This window comes from Heterocephalus glaber, unplaced genomic scaffold, assembly GCF_053883595.1.
Source record: "Heterocephalus glaber isolate CG9 unplaced genomic scaffold, H.glaber_assembly_v1.0 deba00001429, whole genome shotgun sequence".
NCBI lineage: Eukaryota > Metazoa > Chordata > Mammalia > Rodentia > Bathyergidae > Heterocephalus > Heterocephalus glaber.
The window spans coordinates 7,412,336-7,440,151 of record NW_028258294.1 but is presented as its reverse complement, the minus strand read 5'-3'; the positions used below and the strand labels follow the sequence as shown (position 1 = coordinate 7,440,151).

General features: G+C 34.1%; 1 pseudogene across 1 annotated transcript in view; it reads right to left on the bottom strand.

The window, feature by feature from the left end:
* Nucleotides 1-18,426: 18,426 nt before the first annotated feature.
* The window catches only part of LOC147827860 (nibrin pseudogene), a 33,227-nt pseudogene continuing 23,837 nt past the window's right edge, over nucleotides 18,427-27,816 (bottom strand). Inside the window, exon 1 of the transcript XR_015451603.1 lies at nucleotides 18,427-27,816. This exon is cut by the window's right edge and continues 23,837 nt beyond it. The product of XR_015451603.1 is annotated as a nibrin pseudogene (transcript).

Below are 27,816 nucleotides of genomic sequence, written 5' to 3'. Positions count from 1 at the left end.
CCCCTTTACATTTAATTTCTTGTTGTGCCTGATGGGTTCATTCTGCTGTGCTTCCTGGGGTTGTGATCCTCATTGCCTGTCCTAAGATATTGTCTAAAATTTTTTGGAGTGCTGGTTTGGTGTTCATGAAGTTCCTACATTGCTCTTTGTCATAAAATTATCTTATTTCTCTATCAATTTTGAAAGATACTTTTCCAGGATACATCAATCTGGGTTGGAGGCTGTTTTCATTTAGGGCTTGGAATACATCAGTCCAATCTCTTCTTTGTTTGAGGGTTTGCATTGAGAAGTCTGCTGTGATTCTGATGGGCTTTCCTTTGTATGTGATTTGCTTCTTTTCTCTAACTGCTTGTAGAATTTTGTTCTTCTGTTGGGTTTCTCGAATCTTAACAATTATATGTCTATGTGTAGATTTTTTTTTGATCAAGGTTAGTTGGAGTCCTATATGCCTCACTTATCTGTATGTCAAGTTCTTTTCCCCTCCTTGGGAAGTTTTCTGCCACTACTTCTGTGAATAGGTTTTTTATGTTATCTGCACTCTCTCCTGTTTCCTCGATGACCCCAATCAGTCTTATGTTATTCTTCTTTGCACCACCTAGTAGCTGCTGGATTGATTTCTCATGGTCCCTTACAATTCTGAAGCAATTTTCTTTTCCTGGTCACTAATTGCAATCTTATCTTCTATATCTGAAATTCTGTCCTCACATTGGCTCATTTTGCTGTGTGGACAGTCAATGAAGTCTTTGATCTCCTGGGAATTTGTTTTGTATCTGTTTTATGGACTTAATTTGTTTCCTATGTTGGGATTCCATCATGTTCCTCAGCTCCTCTCTAGATTTGTTAATCATGTCTTCCACTATAAACACAATCTCTGCTGTTATCTGAGAAATTATTTCTGATTTCTTTTTTTCCAGATCCTCTTTTGTTGCCAGTTGAAGGAATCCAGATGGTTGCGTATCAGAGTCCTCCATCGCATTTCCCTTTGGGGTTGTTGCAGGATGATCTGGAAGTTTGGTTTTGAGACTTGTTTACATGTCTTTGGGGGAGGGTGTTATTGACACCCACATGGCTCACCTCCTTTGGGCTGCAAGTGGTGGAATGACAGATAGAAAGCCCCTTCCTCTGGGCTAGGAGTGGTGCGATGGTGGCCCAGAAGCTGCTACCTCTGGACTAGGAGTGGTGGAATGGCAGCCTGGAAGCCCCTTCCTCTGGGCTGGGACCAGTGGAATGATGGCCCTGAAGCCCCTTCCTCTTTGCTGGGAGTGGTGGAATGATGTATCTTGGTTCTTATTTTTTCCCCTTCCCCTGCCCTCCCTTCACCCTCTTTGCCCTTCCCTATTTGCAAAGACTTTATTTCCTTTTTTTTCCTCTTCTCATATTTTTCCTTTTCCTTTCTTTCCTTTCCCCTACACCTCCTACTTCCCCTACTGCTTTAGACCTTTTCTTCCTATTACACAATATCAATTATACATTTTTAAAATTAAAATATCAAAATTTAGAGGACATTACCACAGATTTTACACAATTTAAAAGGTTATAGAAAGCATATTACAAAAATCTTTTTTGAAATAAATTTTACAACTTCTAAGAAGTACATTGGAGGACAAATTAATGAAACTGACTTTGGAGGAAATATAAAATTTGATTAGCATCTATTAAAGAAAGTATATTCCTAGCTTGAAAACCTACTTGTATGACAACAACAGGCTTATATGCATTTTAACTTATGAATTATATGAAATATTTAGAGCAGAAAAAAAAAGGAACACTTCTCCCCTCATTTTAGGAAATCAACATTGTGCTAATACTAAAACTGGATAAAGATAATAGAAGAAAAAAGTATGAACATAGATAGAAATTTGTTTAACAAAACAAACTATTAGAAGTCAGATCTGGCAGTATGTAGAAAGTGGTTTTATTATAGGGATGGCAGTGTTGGTTTAGCATTGGAAGATCCCACCCCCATAAGTCATCATTTTAACAGAGGAAAGGAAAAAGCCATATGATTCCGTCAGTAGTTGCAGAAAAAGTATTAGACTAAATTCTACAGCTGTTCATGGTAAAAACTATCAGGAGACTAGAAGAAGAACAGAACCTTCTCAACAGATTAAAGACATGTACTCCATACTTCTGCAAAAACACCTTATATGAATGGAGAAGATACAATGTTTTCTCCCTAAGGTGGGGAACAAGGGCAGATATGCCTACTCTTCATCTGTCCATTAAACTTTGAAACATAGGCCCAAACCAAAATAGTCTGGAGATAAAAAGAAACAATTAGGATAGAATTGGCAAGGTAGAAGTAAAATCTTTATATATAGATAAAATGATCACCTACAGAGACAATACTAAGAAATCTCTAGGAGCTCCTAGAACTCCTATTTGAATTTAGCAGGATTAGAAAACACAAGGTATATATAAAAATTGTATATGTATATTTGCTATAAAAATTGTATACGTATACTTGCTATAAATAAAGAACTATATATTCACATTTAAAAGTTATGTAGGAGTACAAAGTAACTAGAAAAAATAAAAAGAAAATATAACTGTGTTGGGAGACATTTATTACCCAGTATATATATATATATATATATATATATGTATTTTTTGGTACCAGTGATTGAACTCTGGTCCTTGCACTTGTGAGGCAGGTGGCACAACCACAGAGCTAAATCCCCCGCCCATATTACCTAATTTTAAGACTTCTTCTAAAGCTACAGTAGTCAAGGCAGTATTGGCATAAGGAAACACATATAGATCACTGGAATAAAACAGAGAATCTAGAAATAGAACCACACATATATGGTCCACTGAGTTTTGAAAGATTATTTAACATTTACATTTTATAGAATATAAACTCAACTAAAGAGCAGAGGAAAAAATAGTGTTTTCAGCAAATGGTACTTGAACACCTGTTATCTGTATGTAAAAAATTAATCTCAACTCTTTTTTCCATATATAAAAATAACTTGAAAGGATCTATGAACCTAAATATGAAATATTAAAGTATAAAACTTTAAGAAGAAATTATAAGGGAAAATGTTCATGAGTTTAGTGTAGGCAAGAATTTCCTAGAACACAAAAAACATGATGTATAAAAGAAAAATTTGATAAATGAGATTCCATCAAAATTTAGAACTTTAAATGACATCGTTAAGAAAATGAAAAGTAGTCCTTAAACAGACAATATTTATAATATATATATATAATTTATGGCCAGAATATATAAAGAACACTTACATCTCTTTAATAGACAACTGAATTAAAAAGTACACACAAGAAGATGATAATTAGCCAGTACAACACAAAGAAAGGTGTGCAATACTAGAATCAGAAAAATACTAATCACTACAATAACAAGATCATATTATACACTCATTAGGGAGATTAAGTTAAAAGTTTTAAAAGAAGAGATGTCAGCTTAGGTGTGAACCAGTTAGAATTTTAGAATACTGCTAATGTGAATGTAAAATGATAAAACTATTTTGAAAAACAACATAGAAATTTCTTGTATTACTGTTAAGAACCAGCAGTTCTGTTCTTAAGTTTCTGGAATCCTAACTATTATATGCCTACGTGTAGATTTTTTCTTTTTTTTTGATCAAGGCTATTTGGAGTCCTATATGCCTCACTTATCTGCAGGTCAAATTCTTTTCCCCTTCTTGGGAAGCTTTCTGCCATCACTTTTTGAACAGATTTTTTTATGTCGTCTGCACTCTCTCCTGTTTCTTCATTGACTCTGATCAGCCTCAAGTTATTCTTCTTTGCATCATGTAGCAGCTACTGGGTTGATTTCTCATGGTCCCTTACAATTTTAAAGAAATTTTTCTTTTCCTGGTCACTAATTGCAATTTTATCTCCTATATCTGTAATTCTGTCCTCACATTGGCTTGTTCTGCTGAGTAAGCTTTCAATGGAGTTTTTAATCTCCTGAAAATCTGTTTGTGTCTGTTTTATGGATTCCATTTTTTTCCTACATTGGGATTCCATCATATTCCTAAGTGCCTCTATTTTATTTATCTGTGTCCTCTCTAGATTTATTAATCATGTCTTGTACTGTGGACACAATCTCTGCTATTATCTGAGAAGTTATTTCTGCTTTTATTTTATCCAGATCCTCTTTTGTTGCCAGTTCAGGGAGTCCAGGTGGTTGAGTAGCAGAGTGTTCCATCTCCTTTCCCTTTGTGGTTGCTGTAGGTGATCTGGAAGTCTGGTTTTGAGGCTTGTTTACCTGTCAACTCATTTTGATGGGGTGGGGGGGTATGTGCTGCTGGCGCCTGTGCAGCTCACCCCCTCTGCATTGAGAGCAGTGCTATGGTGGCCTGGGAGCCTCCTCCTGGCTGCTGTGATTGGCTTGCCTCCTCCTGGGCACTGGAAGTGGCTTTCCTCCTCTGCACTCAACTGGTGCTATGGTGGCCTGGAAATCTCCTCCTGGGTGCTGGGATTGGCTTACCTTCTCTGCACTGGGAGCAGTGCTATGTCATCCTGGAAGCCTTCTCTTGGGCACTGGAATTGGTTCACCTCTTCTGTGCTGGGAGTGGTCCTATGGTGGCCTGGGAGCCTCCTCCTGGGCACTGGGATTGGCTCACCTCTTCTGCTCTGGGAGTGGTGCTATGGTGGCCTGGGAGCCTCCTCCTGGCTGCTGTGATTGGCTTGCCTCCTCCTGGGCACTGGAAGTGGCTTTCCTCCTCTGCACTCAACTGGTGTTATGGTGGCCTGGAAATCTCCTCCTGGGTGCTGGGATTGGCTCACCTCCTCTGCACTGGGAGCAGTGCTATGGCAGCCTGGGAGCTTCCTCCTGGACACTGGGAGCAGCTCACCTCTTCTGTGCTGGGAGTGGTGCTATGGCAGCCTGGGAGCCTCCTCCTGGGCTCTGTGATTGGCTCACTTCCTCTCAGGGCTGAGTTCTTAACACCAGCATAAGGCTACTGGATATCTTGAGAACATTGTAGATGGACTTTCAATGATGTTTTCTTCTTGAACCACATATTTTAAGAATTGGTTATATAGATAATGGAGGAAATAATGCTTTGCCTGTTTCTTTTCTAAAATCATTTTAAAAAGTCCCTTGTAAACAATTCTAAACTTTCTCCAGTGTACAACAATATAGATTTGTGTTATTACTTATTAAAAACAGTGTTCTAGTAGCCTTTCAGCAGAACAGGGAAACAAGTAAAAACTATTCATCTTATAGATAAAAGGTCAAGGGAAGTCTTTGGAGTATGTGTGGTGTGCAAACAAATCAATTTATTTATTTATTCATTTATTTGTCCTGGGGATCGAACCTTGCACTTGCAAAGCAGGAGGGGGAAACACTGAGCTAAATCCCCAGCCCCAATAGCAAATGGCTTTTATTCAGTAGTTGGTAATTCTTTGTTAGAAATGTTACCAAGCAAATCAACTTTGACCTGAGATGTCTGGAATACCCTTCCTTCCTAAAGCTTTTCTTGATTGAGAAGTATAATTCAGATTGGTGTGAATCTGAAGTTGCTGGTGTTCTGTCACCCTCCTTAGTTTCTCCAGGGAAAGTCAGGTCATATTAGTAAGTATCCTTTATAAAGAAAGGAAGTTAAAGAAGCATGAATTGAAGACTGAAGGGAATGGTTAAAGAAGAAAAAGGAAATTCTCACTTCATCTCCAGTGTAAGCATAGGGTTTTGTTGTAAGGATTAAATGAGATGGCCCAAATAAAGATCTTTGTGTAGTGTCAGGCATGTAACAAACATCCAATAAATATTAACTGAGAGATTAGAATATCAGTTTATAATGCCTTTTCCCCTTTCTTCCTCTCTAATTTGGAACCAGTGTACACAAAATAAGTCAAGAGAAATGTTAGCTTTACATCTAACAGGCTAAAAAGAAAATATGTTTGGTTTGTAGACAAAAAAAGATTATTAACATTATCCTCCAGCCTCCTGCAAGTGTATAACTTGGAAGTACATTCAAGGAAAGTTTGAGTCTATAGAGCCTATCTCCTTACTTGGAAATACTGTCTCATATTGGTCTAGGGCCAATAGGAAAGAAATAAGGAGAATAAAGTTCCAATGATTGCCACAGTTTAATAAAATAACATAGACTAATGAATTTTATTCACCAAGTCACTGGGGGTTTAACTCTGGTCATAATCTCTATCTGGCTGGGGGTGTAACTCAGTGATAAAGAATGTACTTAGTATGTGTGAGGCCCAAGATTAATTCCCAGGACACACACACAAAAATTCTCTATATGAACATATGAGATAAAGGGGAAATAAGATCCACTCCCTAGTATTAGCTGTTAATACTGATACTACAGATTTACTGTATGTCTATTACTTGCTTATTCATCTAAAGATTTAGAAACAAGGCAAATACATGAATTCAAAGAATTCAGTAGGAACTACATTTGTAAACAAGGGAAATATAACATTCCTCTTGTACACATTATTGTGATGTTAAGGACATTTTTCACAACATTTACCACCTGATTTCTGCCTCCACTTTCCTAACTGACTCTCTAGATTCATAGTCCATACTAAAGTGAGAGAATTCCCAGAACAAAACAAAGTAAAAGAGAGTAAACCTTGTATTATACTTTGGAGACCTTGAAGTCAATGTATAAAAATTGTTAATTTTGTTATTAGAACATTTCATAATGTATACATGTATGGAGACTTCACATAGTACCCCATAAATATGTACGATTTGTATGTATGAATAAAAATAGAAGTAAAAATAGATGGTCATGAATATTCATTCAAGGACAATAAATTCTGACCACTGGTTCCTTTTAAATGTGTCAAAGTCTACTGCAATAGGAGAAGGATAAGAGAGCACTGCAGGGAAGGGCAAAATCTTATGGTGTTAAGGCTTCATGTTCAGATGCAGGGCTTTTGGAAGAAAATTAATTCATAGATGAATTCAGAGTTAAATGTGTTGTTAGAAGATGGGTTTCAGTTGGAGATAGGTCACTGGGGGCATGATCTTGAAGGATGTATCTCCCATCCTGGTTCTGCATTTCCTTCTGCTTGCTGGCCACCATGACCTGAGCAGCTTTCCTCTGAGCCACAGTTTCCCACCACGCCCTTCCTGTCTCACAGTCTGCAAACCATGCACTGTAACCATGAGTCAAAATGAACTTCTTTAAATTGTAGGTGTTGGATATTTGTTCCAAGGAAAATAAAGTGACTAAGAACGGCCTGAAAAACAAGACTCCTTTCAGGCAGTAGCATAGAAGAAGGGCTAGTCACTAAAGAAATGTGATAGTAGGAATTTAAAAGAAAAAAAATTAAAGTTAATTTCAATTAAACAGTAAAAACATATGTAAGGTAGAGGATACAACTAGAAAGTAAGAGAATTGTAGCAAGGAGGCAGTGTGTGACCCTGGTTTTAGGGCAGGAAGGTAGGTGTAGAGCAAAGAGTGTTTAAATAGATAGAGCACTAAAAATGAAAGGTAAATTTAAAGAGTGGTGAAGGGCAATGAAAATAATTTGACCTGACTTTCAATTCACTTTTTTTTCACTTTAACTTAATGTTATCCATTTAACCATTTTACTGTGTACAATTCAGTGGCATTTAATACATTCACAATGTTGTACAAGTTTTGGAATTACCTAGGTCTGAAACATTTCATCACCTCAGAAAACCCAATATCCATTAAATAACCATTATCCATTCTGTCTAGCCCTGATTTTCTGGTAAGCACTAATCTGTTTTCTGGTTCTGTGTATTTAGCTATTATAAATATTTCATATAAATGGATTGTATGTTTTGTTCCTGAAATGATATGTGCAAATCTCATAGGATTTCTATGTGGTTTGTTCCCCCAAGAGTTTATGTGTAGGAAGCTTGATCCCCATGGTGGGAGTGCTGGGAAATAGTGCAGAACCTTTAAGAGGTGGACCCTAAATAGAAGTCACAGGGGACTGAACTTCAGAGATTAAAGACATTTTCTTAGGACTCCTGAGCTTTCACAAGAGCAAATTGTTATGAGAATAAGTTGAACCCTAGGATTAGCCTCTGGCTTCTTATTTGATGATGTGATCCTTCTCTCCCACACAAAATCACATCAACATGGCATCTGCCATTAAAACTTCACCATAGGCCAAATCCATAAATTTGCTTGATGTTGGACTTTTAACCTTCCAAATGTGAGTTCAGTAAACCTTTGTACTTCATATAGTTAATTTGTCTCAGGTATTTTGCTATAGTAACAAAGACCCATCTAACATTTTTGAGTGAAGAACCACCCTTAGTTGTTCACGATATACTGAACTGTATCTTAATACACATTATATTGTATTATAATTTCTTATTTATTCCCATCTTGCCCCTTTAGTGTTTAGGGATAAGAACTTGTCATTTATTTTTGCATGCCTTTTTATGTCTGATACATACTAATTTATCAGTAAGTGTTTATTGGCTAAGTAGATAAATAAATGGATAAGCCAAGTCTACTTTTCCATTTTCCTAACAGATAATATCATCACTCAGCAACAGTACCAATTCTTGGACCCATGCTATTCTAGAATGGATTAATAGCCATTTCAAACTGAAAGCCAATGTCATGTTCATTGCAGAAAATTCTTCTTCTTCTTTTTTTTTTTTTTTGCAGTAGTAAGGATTGAGCCCAGAGCCTTCACCCTGAGCTTCATTCCTAGCCCTTTTTTAGTTTTTAATTTTCAAACAGCAAGTTCCTAAATTGCCCAGACTGGACTCAAACCTGAAATCTTCCTGTCTCAACTTTGAATTTTGCTTTGTACATTCATATATTTGCTTTGGCTTGTTTATGTTAATGTCCCTTGTGGTTAGCTAGATAATATACTTTTGCTTTTAGAAATTCTTATTTTCCCCAAATTACTCCATCTTAAAGAAATACTGAATACATCATCAAAAGAAAATGTAACATTTTTGGAAAGTCAATGATTGCCTAGAAATTCAAGAACACATTTAGAAAAAAAATAATAAAAGTTTGTTAAATCTATGGGGTTATGGTAAGTTAAATGCAATGCATCCAGCATTCATTGAATGCCTACTCTGTGCACAACACAGAGATACACCTACATGAGGTTAAAAGGATGGACATAACTTTAGTTCTCAGATTACTTAACAAAATACACATCTACAGAATTGAGTACAACCCAAGATATAATAAAGAGAATATAGTATATTTTTGGCTGGGACAAAAGTACAAACAATGTATCTTAAATGAACATAAGTAGGAAGTACTAATTCTGTGAAAAATAAAACTTTAGGTTCAAAGTATAATAGCTATTTGAGCTGGCTTGTATTAAGACATAAATGACAAAAAGTGACCTTTATTAAATAATGCCTGTGATTCTTGTAGGGATAAAAGAAAAAGAAATTTTAGAAGGAAGCCAGATTAAAAATATATATTGATATTGAAAAATAAGAGTAACAATTTCAGAAGACCATGAAAGCAAGAAGAGGCGGGCAGTATTTAGAATGTTAAAAGGAATAAAACTTTGTGTCTATTTTGCTCACTAGTAAACTTTAACTTTAATTAAATTATCTTTCAAAGGTGTGGAAAAACAAAATGTTTCACATACAAAGAAAAACAAGACATTTATTGCCATACAAAGAAAATAATATAGGTCAGAAATTTGGTTTTACATACGTAAGGGAAGAGATGTAAAGAATAGATATTGGTAGTAAAATATTTTTTCTTATTCTTAATTTATTTAAAAAGATAACTGTTTCCTAAAGTAATAATTGTAACAATATATAAGGTGACAGTAACATATAAACAAACGGAGGGTCAGAGGAATTTCAGGGGAAAATTGAGCAACCTCAGTCATAAGGTAGCTGCACAACTATAATACTATAGTTATTAGAAGTTGGATAAAAAATATACCTTGAAAATTCTACAGCAGTTATTAAAGTAATAATGATAAAAGAAAGTATCTTTAGCACCCAATGGAAGGAAATACAATGAAATAATATGAAATTCTTGTTTAAAACCAGAGAAGATAAAAAAGCAAAAAAAAAGAAAGGAAAAGCGTGATATATATTAATCAATAATCACTTTATATAAAATAAAACTTCAGTTGAAAGACAAATACTGACAAAATGTATTTAAAGCAGACTCAACCACATGTTTTATGTAAGAAATCCACTTCAAATGGACTGCATGCAATGAAGTTTGAGTGCCTAGTACTTTGCTAGAAGCACCACATTTGCACAATCTTCTGCTTTTTCGTTTGTTCATTTCATTCATTGTTTTAATAAATGAACACACATTAATGAGAAAAAAATTTTACAGAAATTTTAAGTAGTTAGATGAGAAGATAATTACTATTGGTTTTAGATCTAGAATATCCCCTAGAAGTCTCAAGTGTTTGGAAGGCAACTGAATTATGAGGATACTATTCCCATCAGTGGATTTATCCATTGATAACTTCAGTAGCTGAATGCACTTTTAGGAGGCAGGGCCTTGTTGGAGGTAGATACTGAAGGCATGAATTAGAATGGTGTATTCTTGTCCCTGGCTTCACTGCTCTCTCTCTCTCTCTCTCTCTCTCTCTCTCTCTCTCTCTCTCTCTCTCTCTCTCTCTCTCTCTCTCTCTCTCTCTCTGCTTTCTGTTTGCTATGGCGTGAGTAGCTGTCCTCTGCCAGGCCAGGCCCTTCCACCATTCTTTCTGCTTGTAGCCTACTAATCATGGACTAACCCCAGTGGAAACTGTCAGCGAAAGAAACTTTTCTTCTTTCAAGATGTGTGTATCTGGTATTTTGTCCCAGCGGTGGACATACTGACTAATATAATTAGTTGCAATCATTAAAACTTAATACAATGCTGACATGAGCTGGAAAGATTATAAAGCTTAGAATCAGAAAGATCTGCACTCACTCCACCTCTACTACCCACTGACTGGGAAAACTAAGATAAGTTTAATATCTGTGTAACAATTTCCTTATCAAACTTAATACAATGCTGACATGAGAAATATTTGGAGAAAAGGGGCCAATCTAGCAAAGCTCACTGGAAAGATTATAAAGCTTAGAATCAGAAAGATCTTCACTCACTCCACCTCTACTACCCACTGACTGGGAAAACTAAGATAAGTTTAATATCTGTGTAACAATTTCCTTATGTAACTCATGGTAATACTACACATGTCTATATGTTTTATTTATTATGAAAAAAGCAGTTTTTAAAAAAATCCGTTTAATGTATGTGTTACATAATATAAAAACCAATCATTTTAAAGTTTAATGAAAACCTATGTGACACACCAACAGTGTCTTGTATATAGTAGGTATTCTAAAATGTTTTATTTAGTTATATCCTTTCCCCTCAAATAAGTCATAAAATATCTGCCTATTCCATTTTGTTCCAATGTCTCCAAATTTGAAAAGCTCCTAATGTTAATCAAACATTACCTTTGGTTGCCCAACTATCTCTCTCAGAGTTTCCTCATAGTAATCCACACTTGATAATGTTTAACAGTTTATGAAGTATGTTTGCATATATTACTTTAGGTAATAGAATTTGTTATTGTGCACATTTTACAGGTAAAGGAAATGAGCTCTGAAAACAGCTCTCTAGTTCATTTACACTGAATGTGATGTGCTGCTTATGTTCACTTTTGGGAATGTTGTAAAAATTTTCTTCCTGAGGCTAGGGATGTAGCTCAGTGGCAAGATGCCTGTCTGGCAAGCACAAGGTCCTAAGTCTGATCCTGGAACCAGAAAAAAAAAAAAAGCATTAATCATTACTAATGTTTTTTAAAAATGTTTTTTTCCTGGTGAGTAGAGGATCTTTGAAGGTTCTTGGCAAATATTTTCATTGGGTTTGATATTGCTGATGCTTTAAAGAATATTAATTCATTTTATTGATTTGTAAATTAAGTCCTCCTTCTTGTTCTTTTGTTTGTTTTATATTAAGTAATGTTTATAGAATAATCCCTGTGTCCTAGGCCTGCATATTTCCTCTGCTTTTATTTGGTTTTATTCCTATTTGCACGAGACAGAGACTTGGTCGAGATACTGAAACTATTATTTTATGTCTATGAAAGCAATTAAATAAAAATACATAAACTCTCCTAATGTGAGAAAACTGAAATTAACACAGTTTTTTTCTAAAAATTCTAAACCGTGCTTTTGGCAATTTGTTGTTCACTATTTCTTCGAAAGCTATTTCATCAGTTATTCATGATTTTTTTAAAATGTTTCTTTTAGTTTCCAATGAGTTTATTTTTTGATAATGAGGTGCTAAGAACAGAGCTTATATTTCAAAAAGTATCAGTTATCCAATAAAAATCAAACACTTGTCACTTTACCCTTGTTTAAATATATACCATGCTACAAACAAAATAACTTCAAAATAGTTAAATATTTCCTTAGTCTACATCTGAAAGACCGAATCAAGAAAATTAGCCTTAAGATCTAGAGTTGAGATTTTGATAGAACTCTGTTTTCTGAAAAATTCAAATTATATATAGGTTCACATTACAGTCATCATCCAAACATTATTGAGCTTTTTTGTATTACATCCTAAATTTGTTTTCAATCAACACCTTATCTTTGAAACATCTAAGGGTTCTTCTCTTTTGATCCATTTGTCCCTTTAAAGACTAAACTACACAGCTTCACAGGACTGTTAAATATTTCTGTTTCTAAGCTCACCACTCTTCATTTCCTAGCTTAATTCTACCCCTACGTTTTCATTTCTACACAGTCAGGACCTTAGGCCTTTTCTCTCCATACCCTCACATTTTTGTTTTGTATAATGACATTTAATTAAACTATTTATCCAAAATCATGATAAATTATTTGTTTGTATAGTATTTTAATTTTACAACAATCCTGTGAGTTACATAGTATTATTCTTCAACTTCAGATTAGGACACAAACTCAGATATATTGAGTAATAAGAAGCTTCAATGGGGAGACATAACACAACAGTTAAAGAGGTGATCCCATACAGTAAATCCCTGATTTATGAATAAATTCCATTCTAAGGGGAATGTTCATAAATCAGATTCATTCATAAATCTGACAGTTTTACACTATAAGGACTTGTAACCTGGACATAAATCATTGTTAAGTAGGTAACTGAAAGTTACAGGGGAACAGTGAAGTGTCACAGGAGTAATTGCCCAAAGCAAAAAAAGAGCTGAAACTCATCTATGTGGAAGTGGCTGCTGCTTGCCAGGTAACTGGTCTTTCTGAACTCTGAGAGTTGTCTGCTGGAGCTGAGACTCAGGCCTCTGAAGTGATGGTGCAGCCAGCTGGTGCTGATGGCACTGACTGTTACAAAACTGGCAAACTAAATTAAACTTAGTCTAAAAAAAAAAAACCCTGCTGCCACATAAAGAAGAAATATTGCTGATGGGGTAAATAAGAACAGGAACCTCAATGAGTAGAAAATGGGAAGCAAATTGGGTGGAGAGTATGCTACTTCAGTTCTCCAGTAAGAATGATATTGGCGTAGTATTCTAAGAAACCAGATAACATAGATAAGTATGGCTTCCAAAATGTTAGCCAAAGCATTGAAAAGCAGAGAGCAGAAGGGTAGATTAGAAGCTGAGAAATAATAGCTTAGTAACAGGTGTAATTCAACTTCTTGCCTTTTCAGAAACAATAAATGGCCAATACACATATTCAAATTTCTGTAAGTCAAAAATAACAACTCTAGACTCAAAAAAATGATGAAACTACTTTTTGTTCTTAGCCTCTGCTCAAAGTGAGGAGACACACAGTTTAAAGAGTCATTGTCCTATATCTGGAAAATAGTTGCACTCACCTTATGGATTTGATTTTGTTTTTTATATGTTTGTTTTTGCTTCTCCTATTCAGAAATAAGGCCATTTTTGTGTTGCGGAATAATTCCTTCACCATAAAAATATTTTTAAGGAATATCCTGACAGTGAGTAAAATACTCTGTAAGTCCTAGAACAATGGTGCTATGGTGATGGCAGAAGCTTCAAATTCAGAACATGTCTGCTCCAGTGAGGAGATCAGACACTATGTGCCACACATCCCAGGCCATGTGAGGATAACAGTACTCTTCCCTCCACCCCTATTTGCTTTGCTTTCCCCTAACAGCTTTCTTCTAACTCAAGTTTTTTTGTGTGGTCCAGAACCAACACCATGGCAATTCTTCCTACCCCCAAGTCTTATAATAAATTAAGGAATTTTTTCTTATAAATTAATGAATACTTTTTTGAAATAATTATTCTTAAATATAATTCACATAAATGTCTCATCCTTCACAAAGGGATGAAAATACTTTTCACATTACCTTAGATTCCCCATACCATTCATTTGAACCCATTGTAGATCCTATCTTCAACAGATTCTATTGAATTGTGTTGCAATATCATGTTCAAATTACATCTGTATTATTTTATAACCAAAAACTTCTTCACTCTTAGTATGTTACACATGTATAGATTTGTATGTATGTGAAAAGATGGTTCATACTTATATATTTATTCTTTAGTTATTTATTTAGTCCATCACCCATCCTAAAATGGCTAAGTATTGACAATTGATTGTCATCTGTGTCTCCAGTATTTTAAACTAACCATTGCCTAGATATCAAGTTAGAGATAACTTAAAAAGAGTTCTTTATCATTACAAATTCATTTTATACTTATGTTGTCTACAGTTCCCATGGAAGTCCAGTGTTTTCCTTTTTTGTGTTTTTAATTATTCTTGCTGAAAACTTTTCATAAATGCAGATCTACTCAGCTCCCTTAATTCGAATCTTCTCCCACCTCCTCTGCTTATCTTCCTTTTACCAGCATTCATTGCCTTGCCTGCCTTCTATTTAATCTCACTAATACGTAAGGCAATGTTCTTTCACTTAATTATATTACTGTCAGAATTCTCCACTTCAAGAACAGAAAAACTAGAGAGGAAATTATATATTGATAATAATTATTGATTTTATTGTTGTTTGACATTTATCAGACACACTATAGTGGAATGAGAACATAGAAAAAAATAAGACGAAAAACACAGATATGGAGCCTTTATATACTTATTTGAAGACAGTGCTACTTCAACAGCAAATTAAAGCATGTCAATAACTCAGATCATCCGGGAAGTCCTGCTGTCATGAAACTGTATTTTTGTCAGTAAAAATAATCTGTCATGTGTTGTTTACCCTTGAATCTTAAGAAATGTTTCTTACAAAACTGTGGAATACTTTTATTTCATTATGCCCATTACATTCTATGCCCTCTAAAGTGAAGGTTAGGAAAAAACCATTCACTAAAATGTCAAGTGTGGTTTTGTAAAAACTGCTAAATATTTAGTTGTTAGCTAATCTCTGGCCAACTACTCTGTTTCAAGAACAGAACACACCAGAGAAACTATTCGGTATTTACACATGTGTGTCCTATTTATTTCACTTAAGAGTATCGCTTCAATGTGCATCCACTTAGCTATAAATGTCTCTAATTTCTCATTTTTTATGGCTGAGTAGTACTCCATTTTATTTAAAAAAACACATTTTCTTTATCCAGTCTCCAGTTGATGGGCATTTGGGCTGTTTCCAAGTTTTAGCTATTACAAACTGTGCTGCTATGAACATGGGTGCACTGAAAATGTAAATAAGGACAAAATGTATAATAGGTAATGTGAAATAGGAAGAAAAGGGGCAAAGGGGAAGGAAGTGGGAGGGATAGGGGAAAGATTTGAAGGGAATGGGATTAATATGAGAAAATGGAAAAATAGGAACAAAATCTTTGTAAATAGGGAGGACTGGAGGGGCTGAAGGGAGGGCTGGGCAAGGGTGAAAAATAAGAACCAAGAGAGACTATGTAAAGGTGCAAATTTCCGATGATGAATGTCATTATATTGTATACCTAAAATGTACCAATGATTAGAATGAATAATCTATAATGTAAAATAGGAAGAAAAGGTCCAAAGGGGTAGGGGTAGTGGGAGGGGCAGGGGAAAGGAAAGAAGGGAAAGGAAAAACGATGAGAAATGGAAAAAATGGAAATAAAGTCTTTGTAAATAGGGAAGGGTGGAGGGCATGAAGGGAGGGCTAGGAATGGGGAAAAAATAAGAACCAAGATGCATTATATAAAGGTACAATTCCCAATGAGAAATGTAATTGTGTTGTATACCTACAATGCACGAATAAAAGAATTTAATACAAAAAAAAAAAAAAAGAACAGAACAGAGGCAGGGACTAAGGAGAGCTGGCAGAGCCCTTACAGCCTTTAGGTGTAACCCTTCAGGGTTTGGGTGGCAGGGTAACTTGGTAAGGAAACACAGGAGGTGAGGTAATGACAGGAATTTCCAGGGTCCTCATACTGCCTAATCCTTTGAGTCTTATTTTACTTTTTTACTTGAAGACCATGTCAATGAGAATAAGTGGTCTGATCAACAAGTATGGAAAAAAACCACGTAGACCTCTAGGAATAGAAAGCAATAAAGCTTGAGTCATATCAAATATCGGGTATCATGACATACTCCAAAAGAATGAAAATTTTCACACAAATGAGAAAGGGACAGGGATATTTTTCTTATAATATTTGGACCATTTATTTGAACACCAGATACCATACAAAAAAATTAACCTAAAACTATAAAACTATCTACATGAATAAAAGTAAGAAAAGCCAAAATACATAAAAGTAACAGTGCATAACTCATAAGCTAAAAATCTTTCCAATCTAATATGTAAGTAGCTTTTAGTGTTTTTTTTAATTCATTAAGTTTATTAGTACATTTTAGGTGCACAATATGATGACATTCATCATTAGGAATTTGTACCTTTCCATGATATATCTTGGTTCTAATTTTTTTCCCCATTCCCCTGACCTCCCTTGAACTCCTCCACCTCTCCCTATTTACGAAGACTTTTTGTTTTTTCCTTTTCTCATATTTATTCCTTTCCCTTCTTTCCTTTCCCCTAGCTTTTAGAAAAATCAAATTTCCAATAAAAATTGACAAAATATGAGAAAAGATGGTTCATATTTATTTATTTACTCACTTTGTAAATTTCTGTATCTACTAAGGAAGAGGCAATATTTTGTGCACTTAAAATACAGGAGTTAACAGAACAGGAAAATTCAGCCCTTAAAAAAATATTACTAAGCTTTGGGGAAACCAATAATATAAGAAATGCATAAATAAAATACATGATATGTTGGATGATTATAAATTTTAAGGAAAAAAACAAATTAGGAAGAGAGATATTGAATTATGTGCATAGAATTTAAATTTTAAATGGATAACAAGAAAAAATATCACTGACTTGGGAGTCTTTGAGAATAATAGGAAAATATATCTGCTTGCCTAGGAATAAAAAGAAGAAAAAAAACTTAACAAAGATTAATGTAAATTCACACTAAATAAACTGCAATTTTTCTACAGCATTATGAAATTAAATTGGCTACTAGACTCAAACATATATTCTTATTTTCCTGTAGAAATTGAATACTAAGTAGAAAATACACATGTCATCGCCAAAAACAATGTAATTGATACTTCAGATTGTTGTTTTATCATATTCAAGGATGTTTCAGAGTTTTCTTTCACATTTAAGACCTTTCAAAAATCATTTAATGGTTTACAGTAAATATACTGTTTATATAGGCCACAATAGCATCCTAAAGATTTGAACAAATCTTTAATATTCTGAGATACTATTACATGGATAAAATAAATCAAAGTAGATTGTTTATCAGTTATCTATCACAGCTTATAAAATATTTGGAATATGAATTTTCTCTCTTGAGATTCAAATGTTTGAGTAAAAAAATAAATACTTATATGTCTTACAGTTTTCATTCTCTTCATCAGACTTTCCTTTCTTATTTTGCAGAAAAATAAATTATAATATTGCAATAGCCTTTATTCTTTAACCTAATGATAGAAAGACAGTCTCTAAACTTCAGTGTGCTAGTGTCTGTTTTTTTGTAGAGTATTGATTTATCTAAGTCTTGGTTTCTTCAGTTATAAAATAGTAAGAATAATAAATATTATATCAATTACTGCATTACACAGTTAATGCATAAAAAGCTTTTCACAGTGTCTGGAACATAATAACCACCCAGTAAATGTTATTTTTAAATTTATTATTATTATCATTATTATTTTTGGTTGGTGTCTCTATTATGAGCACTTTGTTGGTAGTTTAGAGTAAAACATGTCACACCATATTCAAATACCTAGAGTTTAAAATAAAGCAAAGAGAATAAATGATTTATAAGTATAGTAATGAAGAAGTATCATGAACATGGAATTACACATCACAGTGCTTTGTTTCTGCTTGATAAGTAGCAATCCTGTGCCCTCTGCTAGGATAGAATTACTGCCAAATAAATTATAGTTGGCAGAGAGCTGCAGCTGCATTCATCTACATCAGAGAAAAGATGCCAAGTGCCAGTGAAAGAAATAGACTTATGCTGACCAACAATCCCAAGGCTTTTGACTTCCCTTTAAATTGTATTCCTGCCTATGTCTTCCTTCTATTAATTTATTAATATTATGTAAATTATATGTATTTATTATATGTAATACAATTATTGATATCAATCTTCCAGACTAAGTTTTCCTACTTTATAATGGTGTCACTCTGAGGAGAGAAAAAGTATTATTTTAAATATTATTGCAGTAAAGTAGCATTTTGCTAACACTATAGATTCTCTTAAGTAATTTTAACTATAAATGTACTAATGCAAGAATTCACTTTGTAAATCTAGTTTAAGGGAGATATCACTAACAGGACAAAAAAATATACATTACATTTTCTCAAACATAATGCCTACTTATCCTGAAAAATCTTGTAGGATTTTTAATTGTGGAAATTTTTGTTTGTTTCCTATGAGTGTCTTGTATTATACTTTGCACATGAAAGAACTCCAATAAAAAGTGTATTAAGTGACTTCATTGATGTATAAGTAAGTACTTTTTCCATTTGTGAAGTTTTTCCAAACAAATTTTGCATCAGTATAGATCTTACATTTATTAGTGTAAGGAAAAGATGTGTTTCTTAATAAAACTAAAATCTAGATACCTTAATTAGCACTGGAGACAGAGTACTTAATTTCACTAAGGCTCAGTTTCTTCATTTATAACATAGTAAGACTAATGAATATATCTACAACTCTACCCTTGTGATTCCTCAACTCTCTTTCAGACTTCCATAACTTTGAAATCATTATCAGCATAGACCTTCAGGCACTGCTGCTTCCCTTATATACTCTGAACCCAGAATGTGGAAAATGAAGTCCTTTGGGTTATTTCCTTTAGCAAAATTGAGACTGGTTGTGATTTTTTAAAACTCAGTAATATACTAAAGAATAGTCAAAGAAAAATAAACCCAAAAATAGTAATAATAGACAAAATGGTGTGTATATACTGAATTTATTGAAAATTTGAAGTTAGCACTTATGTTTGCAAAAGCATACCGAATTTTAGTACAGTATATTATTTTCAAAATCAAGACAATTTTAATGCTCTATTCCTAAAAGATTCATTTAGAAATGCTGTCTTTTTATAATACAATCAAGAATTCCAGGGCCAGGGATTTAGCTCAGTGGTTCTGGTGCCTGCCTTGCAAGTGCAAGGTCCCAAGTTCGATACCCAGTACAAAAAAAAAAAAAGGATTCCATACATTCTTTTCTAAATAGGAACTAGCCAGTCACCTCCAGAATCCAGTTCTGGAAGTATTCTTTTCCCTATGTGATCACTTCCTAAGAGGCATTTCCATTGGGTATTTTTGTGCGCACTTACCAAAAGTGTATGGAGGTACTTTGGAGGTATCTTTAGAGAACAATCATATATAGTAATGCAATAACCATAGAATTCATTCAAAGATAGACAGCAATGGAATATTTTTTCTACAGTAATCTGACAAAATACCATTTTGAAAGGATTCTCACTAAGTCTTACTTTATGTATTACATACTATTGTCATGTACTTGTGAACAAGATGTTGCTTTTCACCACTGGACTCCTGGTATCTGGATTATCATTTGGCACATATGGAGTGACTACCAAATATTTAATGAATAAAAATTTGCTTAACTTTTTATGATGTATCAGGCAGAGAATTTGATATTTTACATGTCATCTTATGTAATTTATATGTGAATCATGAAGGAGGCACTACAATCACCTACTTTTTATAAATTTTGAAAAGGAGGCTCATGGAGTTTAAAAACAGACATGATCATGTAGTGTAAAAAAATATGTGGCATGCATTCAAACCAAGGTCTCTGTAGTTCCCATGTAGCTTTTTACTATTTCATTCTACCACAAAAAAATCACATCAGCCAAGTGCAAGCTTTCATTTGCCTCTAAAGTGGGCCTTGAATTGCTGACAAATAAATGCTATTGTAAGTGATCAAAAAGGGCTATAAGTGATATATTCCATAAGAGGGGCAATAAAGATAAATATGAATATTTTCTTGGTAAGAGATTGTTCAAAAAACTTTCATAAACTGAAGAAAGGAAGTATTCATCACTAGGGTGGAAAAAAACCAGATCATGTGTTAACGATAACTTGATAATTAGTTGTTTCTTACTAACAGTCATAATGATATGAGATTTTAAAAGATGAATACTATTTAAAAATTTCCAAACAACACTAAGTGTAGGATCAAAGGAACAATTGAAGAAAATGCAAGTAATGATGTTTATCATTATTCTCTTTTCCCAGGTTTTCATTAAGAAAAAAAATGATAGATAACTTTTGAGAATGGAGACTACTAATATGACACACTATGTCAGAAAATGAGTAGAGAAAACATACAAAATATAATTCAGGGGCTTTTTAAAAAATTATTGCCCCTACCCATAGTCTGTAGTATAAATGACTAAATGTTTATTTGTAAAATCATAATAACATATTTGCTAAAGTGTTTTCACAGGGTTAAATTAGCTAGGATACAAGGGGGTGATCAAAATACATGGTAAATGTTTTTTTAATTTTAAATTTTAAAACTTTGTTACAGTAAAAAAAAAATTGCCATTAATTCACCTAAAAATGCTCCCACCCTTCAAATATACTCATCCCATCATACTTCAGACTTTCTAAAGTAGTTCTGGAAGTCCTTTTTTCTGAGTGTCTAGTAAATGCTACTGCTGAGTCCATGCAAGAAAAAAGGAGGCTTACAAAAATATATGGTGGGTCTTCATCTTATTCACTGGATCAGGTACTGTGTGACTGCTAGCTCTTCCTGAAAGTCAAAATGATCATGAAATGTCAATATTTTTAATCAATTCAGGACATCAAGGCAGCCACAACAGCACAACTAGACACCCATGAAAGAGGACTCTTACAGTTGTTTCAGAAAGCCACAAGAAAGTGTACTCACAAGGAGGGGAAGTATTTTGAAGGGAATTGATGACAATGTATCTTTTATTGTCATACATTTTAAAATTTAAACATTCGGTATATTTTTATCACACCTCATATGTAATGTGGCATATAATCATCTCATATAGCAAATAATGGTATATCAAAGTTTTCATAAAGCTATAGTTTACTTAAGAAAAACAGTAATATCTCATAATAAAAGAAGATTGGAGATGCTGTGTTTATAATCTGATTATTTTTAAAATTTGTTTTCAGTAAAATTAACTTTCTATGCAGAGTGTTAACACATTCATAGTTTCATAAAACTACCACCATTAATATGATAGAGAACAATTTTTGCACCTCCAAGGATTTCTTCATGCTAAACTCTCCTTCAAACACTAAACCATACAATCCACTAAAAGTTTTCACTGCCATTAAAGTGTTGTCTTTTGCAATATATAATGTCAATGGAATTGACATTAACATTTTTAAACTGGGTTCTTTCACTTAGCAGAAAGCATCTGCTGTTTACTTGAGTCATTACTTATAAATCAATTTATGTCTTCTTAAAGTAATATTCCATGAATTGGCTATATCACACTTTGCTTATTCAGTCACTGAGCGTCATTTAGCATGTTCCAGTTTGGGGTGAGTACAAAATGTCCTGTATAAGCCTTTGGTAATTGTAGGTTTTCTCGCTGTTAGCACTATTGACAATTTCACCTGGATAACTCATTGCTGTTGGGAGCTATTGTGTGCAATATAAAAAAGATGCCTTCTCAAGCTCCCTTTTCCCCATGGACCTCTGTCCACTCTGTAGTTTTGATGATTCTCTTTCCTTGGTGATCTATTAAAAAGTTAGGGGTTTATCCTGGATGACCATCTCTGATGTCTGACCATTACTAACAGCTCTGCCCAACCATGATGGAATAAGTAAAAGGCTCTACCTTGAGGGATAAGGCAGCTCTGTACCAGTGAGGAAACAGTATTGCCTCGTTTTAAAAAAATGCTGTTTTTACATATTAACAACAGTACATTTGGAGCTAATCTATAGATTTGTGGTAGACATAATGGAAACATCCCAAAGAAAAAAATTGAAGGGGGACTTCTTACGAGAGAAAATTATTCCCTTGCTTGTATTGCAAAAATGTGTATCTTGGGCCAGGTAGAGGAGGATCAGATGCAGAATGAATTTTCAATAGAGATTTATTTAATATATAATTTATCAGCATAAGGGGGAAAATTCAAGTGGATTGGAGGCCTTTTGCAAAAACATGAAAGAAATAGAATATTTGGAGAGTTGGTAATTACTTCAAAACCTTAATGTACTGCAACATAAATATGAGGCAGATGAAAACAAATATGTATTGTCTTTCACAAAAGGGTTTTATGAAAATTAGAATTTTGTAGGAAATTAGGCTACCTTTGAAGTGACAATTCTCCTCATGGCTGTTTTACCATCACCCAGCAGAGACCTCACAACCACCTCATAGGAATCACATGCCAGGACCTCAACACTAAGAATGAGACATCAGCAAACAGTCAAAAGTCCCTAGTCCTTTTCAATTCTGAGAGACTAGAATGAAAGTACTTACAGGAACAAATTCATTCCCAAAAGGACAAAAACCAGGACAAAGTAATAAAATGGAAAAGTGTAAATTGCTTGATAAGAAAATCTTAAATAGCACTTTTTTGTTATTTATTTTCAAACTTCAGATTCATCACATCAACTGAAAAATTTCCACACATACATTAAATAAAATACATATAGAATTATCTCTTACAAGCTAAATTAGATTTCATTTGGTTCCTCAGTAGTAATAATAAAAGCACCTAAGAGACTAAATTTATTTTACTAAAATAACTTCTGCATAATGTAAAGATAAATATATTGATGATTAATAAATGTATTACCTTCCTTAGCATTGCCAATTATGTGACATATGAGTTAACAGAAGATCTGCCATATTTTAATACATATTTAATTCTTTCAAAATGTATTCTCATTAACCACTTCACTTTTTCCTTGCCTTGAAAATAAATGAGATACAGTAATTTGATTTCATTATGTATATAAACTGCCCTAACTTGTTAAAATTCAAAAAGCTTCAATAAATACTAATACATATATTTAATAATCCTATGACCTTAACCTTGAAGAAATCTTAACAAAATGCATTTATTGGCACTTATATATTTTTTTCTATCAAGATTATTTGGCCACTTAACATGTGACATATTTCTGATAAGCACAGATAAAACAAGAATATAATCACTATCTTGGAAGAATGTGCCATGTACAATAGCTAGCTACATAAGAGTGTGGAGTCATAATCCTAGTTATTTTCAAGTTCTTAATTTGTGGATGATACTGTATTAAAGTATACTTATGTATTTATTGTATTTGAGATATAATGATACTATGAGTTTGGTATTGCTGATATAAACTGATTTAAAATTACAGAAACTACATGAATAAAGGGAGTGCTTCACATAAATAACTAGTGAGAACAATTAAGAGCCATGTGACAGGTTCTATAAGTCACCACTTTTTTGGCATTTTATTCTCTCTGGAAATGATCAGGGTTTTGTGAGACTTTGAAAACCTCAATTTCCTAGTCTGTCATACATCTAGGATTCCATAAATTATTTAGTTTACACTAGTAACATTGCTTATAAAAATATTTTTAAAATCCTGAATTATATGGGGAGAGAGACAGAGTGTGGAAAATTCCTATTGCGATGCTATAGATCAACAGACTGTGTAGTTCTAGATCTGACAGCTTCTCAGTCCAGAACTTGACTTACTGATTTAGCAAAGAAGTGGAGGCTTGTGCTGAAGTTAGTGACCACAGCCAGTTTCTTGGATCTTCAGATCCTGGAAGAGGCAGTGGATCCCTATGCTGGGGTTTTGGAAGTTTTCCTGGAAGCTCAGTGAAGAGCTATTTTCTTCAGCCTTCCTACAGAATATTGTGAGCTCTTCTTAACAGTATGTAAGCTGTTGGTAGCACTTACGTTCTTTTGCTTATAGGGTTGTCATACAATTATTTAATATAACTGCTTCCTCAGCATCCATCTTTAGGTCTGGAATAGGTTTTTTATACCTCATCACACACTATTATCTTTGGCCTAATTAAAACTTCTTTCTCCTGGGGTTGTTTGTGATACAACCTGTTTTGTTTTTCTTGATCTACTGACTTCCTGAACTTCCTTACCAACATACCTCATAGCTTCTGACCATGACAGTAGCTAATGGTCAGCACCAGAGTTTTATAAGTAAGTTCCCCCTTAATATATTTTTTTAACCTAGCCAATCTTTAAGCTGCAAGGGAAAACCTAAGAGATAACAACCATGGAACTTAATAAAGATGGAGTCTCATAGGTCCTCCCTCTCATGTACCCTGCTTACTAGTTGAGCTGCCTTCAGATTTCTGAATGCCCCAATCCAGCCCTCTGGCATCCCAAATTTCTCTGGGATCTGTAACAAACTTCTATTTCATGCATTTTGGCTTCATCTTCTCATTGTGTCTCACCTGACCAACACACTTGAACCTAAATTCACCTAGGTCAGGATGTAGAGTGGCTATCTTGGCTTATTGTCACTCTTGACCAAGATACCTCAGGACAAGATGTAAAGTTCATAACAATAAAGTCAAAACTATCAACAATGTTTCTAGAGTGTACATCTACATTTTCTGATCAACATTGAGCACTTAACCCAAACTAAGAAGGAAAACGAGTATAGAAAAGATCTTCTGAGACAATTTTAAAGGTAATTCTAGAAAAGAAGGCTACTGTGTCATCTGTGAGCTATCCATGTATAATAAGTTAAGATGTCACATGCAGGGGACTATAAGTACTAAAATACTATTGATATGGGACTTAGTTGAAGTTTTATTTGTGACACAAAATTTTTCTTGACAAGATGATTCCACAATCTCTACAACTTTAATTAAAGGTTTCTAAGTTGTACTGTCATCAAAAGACTCAACAGTAGAGAATGATCCATGTAAATATAGCTTGTTACCTGTATGGTGACAAGTCTGCTTGACAAAAGCATTTTTAAAATAATGAAGTTTCACATCAAAATCTTTTTTATATTTTAAAATTTTCTGCAATGAATTCCCATTATGTTTTGTTTCAATCAGCTTTCCATGACTATTCTGAGATGGTTAACTTATAAAGACAAAAAGTTTACTTTGGTCATGATCAAGTGGAGTCATCACTTTCAAGTGGGAGCCAGACAGCAGTGGCAGAGAGCACATAGTGGAACAAACTGCACTCCTGATGACCAGGAAATATAAAAAGATGCTGAGACCCCACAGTTGCCTCCAATGGCCTCTGACCTCCCACAAGACCCCATCTCTCAAAGGTTCCACTATCGTCCAATAATGTCGCCCTCGAGATCTATCTTTAACCCATGGCCTTCAGGCAAAACTGGAGATCCAAATTAGAGAATGCAATAGGGATATTATCAATATAAATCAATGGTTTTGCCAAATAGAGGCCTTTTACTTTAAATTAACCTGTTTAACCAACTTTCATGTTTACTCAAATCGATTTGCTTTGAACCATGACTCATTGACAAATTTTGCTCTTAAGTTTAATAGGTCCCTTGCTCACTTATCATCTTTTCCTTCCATATCTTATAAGTCCAACTCATAAATAACTTAAAATTCCACTCTATTATATATTGTGGGAAATGTAGTCCTGAGAACTAAATGCTATTTCCCAGTTCATTTAGACTTAAAAACCAAAAAGAGTAGTCTTCCATTCTATAGAGCCCTTATATCAAACTAAGTTAAATCATCATGTTAACACCCAGGAGGAAACTAGGAAAAGATAATGAATATCCATAGAAAGAAGAAGCATTTTTATGAATCCAAGTCAAAAATGGTTCAGACTGAGATACATTATTCTCAGAACAAGGCATGTCTGACCTCTAAATCCAACAATAGAAGAAAATATAAATTTATGCATTTTACATAAATTTTCATATTAAAAATATCTTTATAATACACAATGAGAAAAATGCAAAAAGGTAATAAATAATTGCTAAAGAGAGGCAAGATAGGTTTGGGAGTATAGCTTGGGTGACCACACACTTAGTTGTATAAAGCCCTGGGTTCAATCCCTAGAACTAGGGTGGAGGGCAAGGTAAGGGAGAGAAATAGAGAGAAAAGCTGATTAAGAAACCAAATTTTAAGTCTGATAAAAATTCTTAAAATATGGGATGGTTAATTTCTTATTCACTTTTATTTTATTCAATTATAAAAGCGTTTGTGTTTAAATAACTTATTTAAATTTAATGAACATTTTGAATTGATTCAGGGCATCAAGGCAGCCACAACAATACAACTAAAGACTCTCACATAAAAGGACTTCTGGAACTGCTTCAGACCATGGGAAGAACAATGGGATAAGTGTGTTCCAAGTGAGGAAAAATATTTTGAGAGGCATTAATGGCAATATGTCTTGTGGTATAATATTTTTTAGACACAAGCTTTATCGGTACCAGGCATCAAACTCAGGACCTTGTGCTTATGAGGCAGGCACAGTGCCACTGAGCTAAATCCCAGCCCTACACACACTGTTTTTCAGTCATACCTTGTAACCAATGTGCACTAGTCAGCTTTTCCTAACTGTGACCAAATACCTGAGAAAAAACAAATTGGTGGATGAACTATTTGTTTTGGCCATCAGTTTTAGTGGTTTTCATCCATGGTAGCTGGTTCCATTTGCTTTGGGCCTGAGGTGAGGCAGAACATCATGGAAGGGTCCACTTCATGGCATTCAGGAAGTACAAAGGGAAAATGAGCCATAGATGAAGGAGCCAACTAATTCTCAAGGTCTTACCTCCCTCCAGGACCCACTCCCTTCAGTTAGGTTCCACCTCCTAACTTTCCATTATCACCCAATAATGTCATCAAATTATGGTCTCATAGGTAGATTAATCCCCTGATAAAGTTAGAGATCTCATGATCTAATCACTTTTCTAGGCTCCACCTCTGAACATATAAGATTTTTGGAGGACATCTTAGATCTAAATTGTACCACAGGTAAAATTCTTCATATTCAGGAGAAAAGAATACAAAAATGTCTAGTCTGTTTTGGAATGTTAAAAGAAATTTACAAAGTATTTTGATGTACATTGAGAAAAAGAGTTTTTCCCTATGAAAAATACCTTTGGGATTCATGATTCATTTAGAATCTGTGAACAGGATAGACCTGTATTCTGATTCCATACAATATGTCACAGAAACTTATGCTTTTGTATTAACATAAATTCAAGACACATTTCCTTCTTCCTACAATCAAAAGATGGTAATACTAACCTTTCAGTCTTCTGATCATTAATTTGATTGGATTTATAAGTCAGCAGGCCAGGGTTGCACTTACATTGACAGGCCATGTACTGTTTCTTGCTTTCTGCTATTCTATAGTAAGCTGAACCAGCTTTGAAGCTTTGGCCTCTTTGCCTGGTCACCTCCTTTATTCTACATAATGAGATCAAAAATCCAAGCAAGTCATTCATTTCTGTATC